Source organism: Schistocerca gregaria, chromosome X (genome assembly GCF_023897955.1).
Source record: "Schistocerca gregaria isolate iqSchGreg1 chromosome X, iqSchGreg1.2, whole genome shotgun sequence".
In the NCBI taxonomy this organism is placed as follows: Eukaryota; Metazoa; Arthropoda; class Insecta; order Orthoptera; family Acrididae; genus Schistocerca; species Schistocerca gregaria.
Window position 1 is genome coordinate 678,597,478 of NC_064931.1, and position 9,667 is coordinate 678,607,144.

The 9,667-nt window shown below is 41.8% G+C and overlaps 1 protein-coding gene across 1 annotated transcript in view; it reads right to left on the reverse strand.

Moving 5' to 3' along the window:
- The window catches only part of LOC126298873 (SET and MYND domain-containing protein 4-like), a 160,270-nt gene extending 152,008 nt beyond the window's left edge, over positions 1 to 8,262 (reverse strand). Inside the window, exon 1 of the mRNA XM_049990389.1 lies at positions 8,166 to 8,262. The gene's annotated coding sequence lies outside the window, so the exon portion shown is untranslated. The remainder of the gene's footprint in view (positions 1 to 8,165) is intronic.
- Positions 8,263 to 9,667: the final 1,405 nt, after the last annotated feature.

Below are 9,667 nucleotides of genomic sequence, written 5' to 3' on the forward strand. Positions count from 1 at the left end.
CTAAAGTTGACGCTTGAAACCTCCGACGTTCTGTTGCGTGTTGTAACAAACACGGGCCACGGTCGGCGAGCAGCATCTGCAGGGACATGTTTACGATGACGGCCGTGTTTACGAGTGTGGCTGCAGTGCACTGTTGTGGTTTGGTCTAGCTTTAGCAGTGTCCGCATGTAGCGCTTGCTGCTATTGTTATTCTGCATTCGTCTCTGCACGCAGACCAACTGTAGTACACCGTGTTACCAGATGTCTGTGATAGTGTAGTGTTGTAGGAACTGTGACCATGGTGTATTAGAACTCTGAAGAGGCGGAGATGATACTCATCTATGGCGAGTGTCGACGAAATGCAGCTGAAGCCTGCAGGGTGTATTCACAACGGTACCCGGACAGAGAGCATCCAACGTGCCGCACACTGCAAAACATCTACTGCCAACTGTATGCGACAGGTATGGTCGTAGGGCTCGAACAGGCCCGTCACAGGAGAAACGGGTGCAGTTGGTGTGTTAGCTGCTGTTGCCATGAACCCACACATGAGTACACGGGACATTGCGAGAGACGGTGGACTGAGTCAAAGTAGTGTCATGCGCATACTGCATAGTCACCGCTTTCACCCGTTTCATGTGTCGCTACATCAGCAATTATATGGTGATGACTTTAATCATCGAGTACAATTCTGTCAATGGGCATTAACAGAGAATGCGTTGCAGTTCTACCTGTTTACCGATGAAGCGGGTTTCACAAACCACAGCGCAGTGAATCTACGGAACATGCATTACTGGTCCGTGGACAATCCTTGCTGGCTCAGACAGGTAGAGCGACAGCGACCGTGGACTGTAAATGTATGGTGCGGAATCATTGGCGACCACGTCATTGGTCCTCACTTCATTGCAAGGGCCCAAACAGCTGCAACATACATCGCGTTTCTACAGAATGATCTGCCAACGTTGCTCGAAAATGTCCCACTGGAAACGCGTCGACGAATGTGGTATCAGCATGATGGTGCACCTGCACATTCCGCAATTAACACTAGGCTGTCCCTTGACAGGATGTTCGACGGGCGTTTCATAGGACGTGGAGGGCGCATAAATTGGCCAGCCCGTTCTCCTGATCTTACACCTCTGGACTTCTTTCTGTGGGGTACGTTAAAGGAGAATGTGTACCGTGATGTGCCTACAACCCCAGAGGATATGAAACAACGTATTGTGGCAGCCTGCGGCGACATTACACCAGATGTACTGCGGCGAGTACGACATTCATTACGCCAGAGATTGCAATTGTGTGCAGCAAATGATGGCGACCACATTGAACATCTATTGGCCTGACATGTCGGGACACACTCTATTCCACTCCGTAATTGAAAACGGAAACCACGTGTGTACGTGTACCTCACCCCTCATGGTAATGTATATGTGCGTCAGTGAAAAAGACCAATAAAAAGGTGTTAGAATGTGGACGTAATGGGCTGTTCCAGTCTCTTCTGTACCTAAGGTGCATCACCGTTCCCTTTGGATCCCTACGTAACTTTTACGTCAACTTTAGGTTACAATATCTCCGGATGTAATTAACATTTTACAATGCAACAAACGGCATTGATTACGTATTTGTTTATATGTTCAGATGTGCTAACAAAACTAACGGGGTTCCATTTAAGAAAAAACGTAGGTTTGTGTTAAGAAACATACTTCCGTGCATTTTTTTATGGTTTGTATTAACCAATTACTCTAGCTCCTCTCCTCACTTTCGGTCTGTGGAATCGATTCGTCAGTATTTGATGTGGTTTACGAAATATATCCAGATGTAAAATATATATATATATATATATATATATATATATATATATATATATATATATATATATATATATATATGCGTGGCACGGTAGCTCAGAGTGTTTGGTTTGGTCAGAGCGTTAGCTTTCCTTTCTAATAAAAAAATCTGAACGAATAAACTGAACGGGTGTCATCTGACGTCCGCCCTGAACAAATTCAGCGAACGATATAGAACAATTTTTTTAAAGACGCGATTTAAAATACACTCGATAGTGCATAACCAATTATCAGCGGCGGTTTTTAAGTAAATGCTGCGTTATGCATGGTTTGCTTCCAAGCAATCGTCTGAAAGAGAGGTTTTTGAAAATTTTAACAAGGTTTGTTTTTCTACAGAAAACGTCAAAAGACCTTGCGTATGCGGAAACATAGCATTTATTCAATGGAGCTGGTGCCGTTTAACTTTATGTTTTCCATGTTTTTACGAAAAATACCATCCTGCAACTTGTACTCGTAATGTCGAAAGCGACAGTTAATTGTACATTTTTCGAAAGTCGTCTGTGCTGTTCGAAACTTGGAGGTAACAAGTCGTTTCTGGCTCCTTCCTAGTATAAGGTATTTCTCAAATCACGGACAAGCACACATTGTCAGTATCACTTTATGCATTTGGTCGTTTACTAGTCGATAGTTATGAATATTACATTATTTGTGATAATAAAAATTAGTAGACTGCCAAATAACATTGTAAATTTAATAAAATTTCATCCGATTAACGCACTTTCCCCATTATATCAGTTGTAATATAAATAATAAAGAAAATGACTGTGTTGAAAATTAAAAAAAACTGACGAACGCAACTCGATCCAGCGGCTTGAACGCCAAACACTTAAAAAAAAAAGTTCTATATTGTTCGTTGAATTTATTTGAGGGCAGACGTCCAATGACACCCATTCAGTTTGTCGATGATCCGTTCGCTCAGTTTTTTGTATTGTAAAGGGTAGCTAACGCTCTGATCGAACACGCTGAGCTACCGTGCCGGCACCACTCGGGTGCAGCCGCTTTGAGGAGTACGCGCTACTGCTTATACATTTTGTTGTCCTCATGGAGTACTACGATTGTACGAAGTTCACAGTAAATCCTCGTTCCAAACGTCGTGGCCTTCCCTTGTGAGACAGTTTGGACGCTACGATTGTCTTTGACGTGACACATGCTCTTAATAGGGCCCCTAAAGTAAGGGGGTTGTTTGGAAAGTAAGGTCAGACGGGTCGCGAAATCGACACCATACTTAAAATCAAAAATATTTTATTTGCAATAGTTAGCTACACCTTCTTTATATAGTCGCCGCTCCGACTTGGACATTTATCGTAGCTTTGTACTAACATTCCAATGCCCTCTCCATAGAAGGCAGCCGCCTATGGTTTCTGTCAATTCTCAATTCTGGTCTGAAGCTCATTCTCTGTGCCAAAATATTGCCTTCATAGCCAGTGATTCATGTCAGCAGAGGCAAAAATCAGAGGGAGCTAAGTCCCGGCTGTATGGTGCATGATCAAACACTTGCCATCCGAAACGCTGCAGGAGTGTCCTGATTGCCCTTGCAATGTGCGGTCCAGAATTGTCATGAAAAATAAAATGTATGACAGCTATGTAGGGTTACGTGAAATCAGGCGAAATCTCTCAGCAAACACTCATACTTAACGGGTGACATTATTTTCTAGCTACCTTTACCTGCTCACTGTGAGCTCAGAAATGAAAAGAATGACGTGACGCCATCGACGGGCATTCTAGTGGCAATGACCAATGCATATGCGCAAAGCTTCATCGGGTTTTCACTCTGGTTTCCATTTCGCGACAGATCGGATGTTCCTTTGCGAATAACCCTCGTGAGACGTAGCCAATCCGTTTTTCTTGTGGGGCTCTTAGGAGAAAAAAATGAAGTAATTCTGTGAGCTGCAATCCAATTATCTAAAATGAGATAGCTTTTATATACACAGGAGTCAATACAACTGCCGGAATGTCTGTCTATTTGAACACTCTTCTTGGCATAGAGCGACAGTGAAATTCACAACAATGATCAATCTGGCTTTGAAAGAGCAAGTTGTAATTTCAGCACGGATAATGGGATAGTAGGGCCTATCACAAGAACTAATTAGAATGACTTCTATATTACTCTGTTAAAGTGCGACCACCTGATCATTCATGCTACTAATAGACAAGAAGAACCCGAATTACACCGACAAAATTTCGGAGGTTGTTCCGGAATATTTTCCGAGTGCTTTGCTACAACGGACACATGGTCTTTGGTGGCTCGTTTCCGAGTTATCTGCTTTTCGTTTGATTTCTTTCCCTGAGCTTAGGTGTTGATTACAGAGATGGAAACACTCCAATAGCCACATCTGTACGTCACATTCCGTAAATTTAACAGAAAATTTTGCCACCGTTGCTATATCACCACATCAGAAAATATTTCGGGAATCAGGTCCTGTATTGTTGTTCGTTAAAATGAATATTTTAATCAGTGTCTTAAACAAAAGTATCTAAAACGTTAATGAATACTTTGGTTTCTTTTGAAACAACACAATAAAGAATAAATGAAGTATATACTGTTTTTATCAAACACAACTCGTGATTGTTCTTCAGTTTTTACTTTTCTTATTAACTTGGTCTCGCGGTTCTAGGCGCGCAATCCGGAACCGTGCGACTGCTATGGTCGCAGGTTCGAATCCTGCCTCGGGCATGGATGTGTGTGATGTCCTTAGGTTAGTTAGGTTTAACTAGTTCTAAGTTCTAGGGGACTAATGACCACAGCAGTTGAGTCCCATAGTGCTCAGAGCCATTTGAGCCTTATTAACTGGTTTCCGGTATGGGAAGTCACCGACCGACAACAACTAGCTATCGTTGCCTATGTATGTCACTGAATAACTTTAAGAAACGATATTACTCCCGGAAGGTGTGGAGGATAAATCACAGAGTAACAGCGGTCTGCGACAGTGCAACAATAAAAAATATCAGAAAGTGTCAAAACTAAGCAACACAATGGAATGCAAGCGGGCGGGTATATAGAGACGGGAAAAATTTGGCAACCAGCTAGAAACCGTGGCATAACAAAACTGAAATTTGTAAGTATTGTGATAAGTTACATATATAAGTTACATATATAAGTTACATATATCAGGGCAGGTTTCTATACGGGGTGTTCCAGCAGGAATGGTCAGAATTCAAGGATATGACAGGAACGATCATTCGAAGCAAAAACGTCTCGTAAACGTGGGTTCTGAAATGCATATCTTAGTAGCTATGAGCACTTCTTCATCTTCGATACTGTCAAACAACTCTTCTACTACAAGCTCTTTGCCTTCCATATTTTAAGAGGAAGCAGTATGGACCAAAACAAGAAAAAATTATCTAGTAAACATACACTCTAAAAGGTTTACCTTAAGAGCTAATCGCATTTGTTAAGTGGAAGGGATGTGTTTCACAGTAGCGAAGATGAACAAGTGCTCCTAGCTCTTAAGTATGCATTTTAGAGTTCATGTTTACTAGACTGTTTGCTTCGAATGATCATTCGTGTCATATCCCTGAATATAGAACATTTCTCCTGGAACATTGCGCATACGAAAAATACCGCATAGCCGTAGTAAATATACTAAACCAGCAAGTTATGCATATATTTAGTATGCATTGTAAATTATTAAATTAATGAAGAAGAAAGTGAATGAGTAGGCTGAGATGAACGGTCTGGAAGTGTGAGAACTATTTTAAGGAATTACGTAAAGTTGTGCAGATGTAAGATGCTATACTGTGTTGCATCATCTAAAATCAACAGAGGGCAGTGTACTAAATTTTTATTGGTGTCAGTGCCTTCCAGCATGTTCGTCCTGTTCAACTCAAGAAGGTCCGTTAGACTGTATTTGGTACTTGGCTCAAAACGCACCCAAACAATGGTTCAAATGGCTCTGAGCACTATGGGACTCAACATCATAGGTCATCAGTCCCCTAGAACTTAGAACTACTTAAACCTAACTAACCAAAGGACGTCACACACATCCATACCCGAGGCAGGATTCGAACGTGCGACCGTAGCAGCCGCGCGGCTCCGGACTGAAGCGCCTAGAAACGTTCGGCCACCGCAGCCGGCTCCTAAACAACGTCTCACATTGACCTTGTTTCCTATTTATTCAATTTTTCAATGTACTTCTTTTTAAAATATCAACTTTTTTAACATTTGAACATTTTTCTGTTGATATTTGTTATTATTCGTATAAACTAAGCTACCCTGATATATGGATCTTAAAGCAATAGGCAAACCGTTAGTTACAAATTTCAGTTTTGCTACAGCGCAGTTACCTGCTAACAGTATCATTTATCACATTTTGTTTCCCCCTCCCCCACCGGCCACCCATTACCCCTTACATTTACTACACGCTTAGATTCAACGTTGAATTGTAAAATTCAACTTTACTTTTCATGTTTCTTTGAACCTCTTTAGGCTGGCATACATTTTTTCAAAGCTATTTACCTATAGCCAATCGTTTTTGACAGTGGTTGTCTGATATTGTCGGATGATGGCCTTACAAGTCGAAAACAGATCAAAAAGAAAGATAAATACGCTGAAACATTTACAGTTTGTGTTTCTCTCTCGTAAATATTAATTTATTATACAAAGCACTGATGAACACTGAATTAATATAATTAGCACTTATTTGTTGCATGTCGTACAGCAAAGCGGGTAAGATGACTTTGGTGTAACTCGTATGTATGATACGCTGAGATTGTTATTGTGGAAGTCGAGCTGCAGAGATAAAATTTCGGAATTTTTCAGAGGTATTTATTGAATATTTTGGTATGAGAGACCTGTGGACCCCGCAATTTTATTACAGTGTAATTGCATTTCGTTTGTCATCTTATCCTTAGTTAGTTTGTAGCTGTATTGCCCTGACAATATCTACACAAAGGTGCAAATGTCGACCGTATACGCTGTGCGTCTTGTTTGGAAATAAATTTACCCCAGTTAATCATGGTACTAGCTGTTGAAGCCCACTTTACTCTTCGCCCACAAACTTGCATTCAATACAGCTCCGTTTTACCTCTGTTTTCAAGCTGTGCTGCATTACTCTGTGTTTTCTGTTGTGCGTTTTGATATGTGCATATTACAGGGTTTTTCACAGTTCCGAAGGTATTTTTACAGAAACGAAGGTAATAGGGACAACAAGCCGAATAAATGACAATTACATTATTACCCTGTAAGGAGTCACCCAATACGACGGGTCCTTGCTACCAAAATACTCAGTAAAGGATTGTGAATAACCTCCAACATTTTTTGTGATGTGGTTCGGATTTACCATGTAGACGTACAGGATGTAAACAACAACTGTTTACACGGTACTACACTGGTGTAGAGGAAGTTGGGACGAACACTTTGACGTAGCACACTTTTGATCTACTCTTGTACACTTACGGCTTAGTCACTCAGAACTTGAAATTTTGTATTTCGTCAACAGTTGCAACTTAAAACTTCCGCGTGAGAGTAATGACATTAAAGAAAAAGACTTTTGTGAAAGTTATGGATCAGACCCGTTTTCGAACAGAAGACCACAACAACGGCAACTAATTACGTTTACAGTTAGATCTAAACTTGAGCGTTAAAAGAACAATAGTCTCGTCGTAATAATGCCAGAGACACAAAACGATTTAATATTTAATTTAACACCGTTAAAATTTACAAAATTTTGAGGTAAAATTTGTACAAATGTCAGTTTTGCAGTTTGCAAGTGCAACAAGAACGTATGTTTAAGTATTCAAGGACGATTTTAGCTAAATAAGGAAACGAACTTCAAACGCGTATGACTGCTGAAGGTGATGGCGTAAGAGGACGAGAGGATATTCAAAGCCTCGCGCTACGTGCATGCGCCTTAGCTGCGGCGGCTTTCGTAAGCCAGTTAGAGGTTGTTTCCCGGCTTCATAGGAGACAAGGGCGCTGTATCCATTTGTCTCGACTTCCCCTACACCACTGTGGTACGTTGTAAACAGTTACCGTTTATACCCTGTACATAACAAAAATATTATGATGAGAGAAGAAACAGAACGAGATGCTACATTTCGTACGCATCGGCGTTTGTTACTTCAGAAAAGTGGAGTTTTAGCTGACACGAACAGTTAAAGAACATAGAAACACGAAATTGTTTCTCCCACAGTGCACTCAACAGCCTAAAACATCACTGCGGTGTCGGTCACATAACGCGACAGCACAGCACCTGCAGACATCGTCACAGAGAAATGAAGATAGCATATATGCATGGAAGTACGTATTGTGGAAGTACTCCGATTCGTGGCAGAAACGAACGGAGCCGAAACGTAGGGCTGTAGCCGCGCTTCGCGACTTGCGGACGGCGAGCTGAGGCGACGTACCTCGGCTGTCCCTTCCGGCCGGCGACCACGAGCAGACTGCGGCCATCCGCGACCCGGCGTCCAGAAATAGCAGCTCACATGATCGCGTCCCCACAGAAACGCCAAACGCCACCGCCACCACCTCTGCCTCCTCCTAATTTCCATGCTCATCCCGATCACAACTAATTCAGAGATGCAATTACTGACTCTGTCCCTCTTTCCTAACATTTACCTATCTGTTTACAGTTCACAGCTTCGGAATTGGCTTCATAATTAGCTTGCATTCACCGCGGATCTCTCGCCCATTGGACAGTCCCAAGCTACTGAAAAAAAAGCGTAGGTGACTGTCGTAGATAAGAAGGGTAAAAGAATGGACCCGGAAAATTACAGATATCCTTAACGTCGGTTTGCTGCAGAATTCTTCAGCATAGTCGAACAAGGAGACCGCGCTTACTTGCTATCATCGATTTAGTTTAAATTTATGGTGTGTGCAAGGCTGAGCTAGAAATGAAAGTGCCAGAAATGGGAGCTCCAGATGGCCAAAAAAACATAACTCCGTCCGAACAGGTCATGAAGGCCCGCCGGCCGCTGTGACCGAGCGGTTCTAGGTGCTTCAGTCCGGAACCGCGCGGCTGCTACGGTCGCAGGTTCGAATCCTGCCTCGGGCATGGATGTGTGTGATATCCTTAGATTAGTTAGGTTGAGGGGCACCTACATGCCTTGCTCATACCGTGACATCAAGCAGTCAGGCCTGCAAGATGAGTGGTCTGCCAAGCGTGTGGATTTATTCTTATTTATCGAGTAACATCAGTGGCTGATAATGAGCTCTAGTACTCACAATTAAGCTACAGTTTATTCTCCTGTTTGACTATTACGCAACGGAAACGGATAACGTACATCTGACTAATAGTAATTTACACAACTCTGTTAATTACGCCCTGACAATACCACATTTTCTTACTTACCCAACGGCTTTGACCAACATGTGGCTATCGCACTGAATATGAATGGCGCACACATTATAAATTCTGGGTATCACGACTACACACTATTCGAAGAACAAGGCCACCACTCTTTCTTTTCACTATCTTTTTTATTCCGATAAATTCTATTATGATTCAAAGGTAACCTAAACACCCTATTACATTTTATACAACAATTACACATGACAAACTCCGCCCAGTGGATATGGCATTACATTTGTGATTCTCTATCTTATGGTCTCGTAATTATCTAACGCTACAGTGCACTTTCTGGATAGGATGGTGGATCTTTTGCTATATCTCACACTACGACTCTCACACCCATCAACACGAAAATTTCCTCCAGACCGAGCGGTACAAAAAGGAACATGCATAACCCACTGCCTCTGAACCTATCTTGCTACTCTCCCATGCAAACCACACATACTTAAATTACATGAAATACATCGCACTGGCAACATAGAATACAACATAGAATACAACATAGAATACAACATAGAATACAACATAGAATACAACACAAAGAATAGTCACAACGAT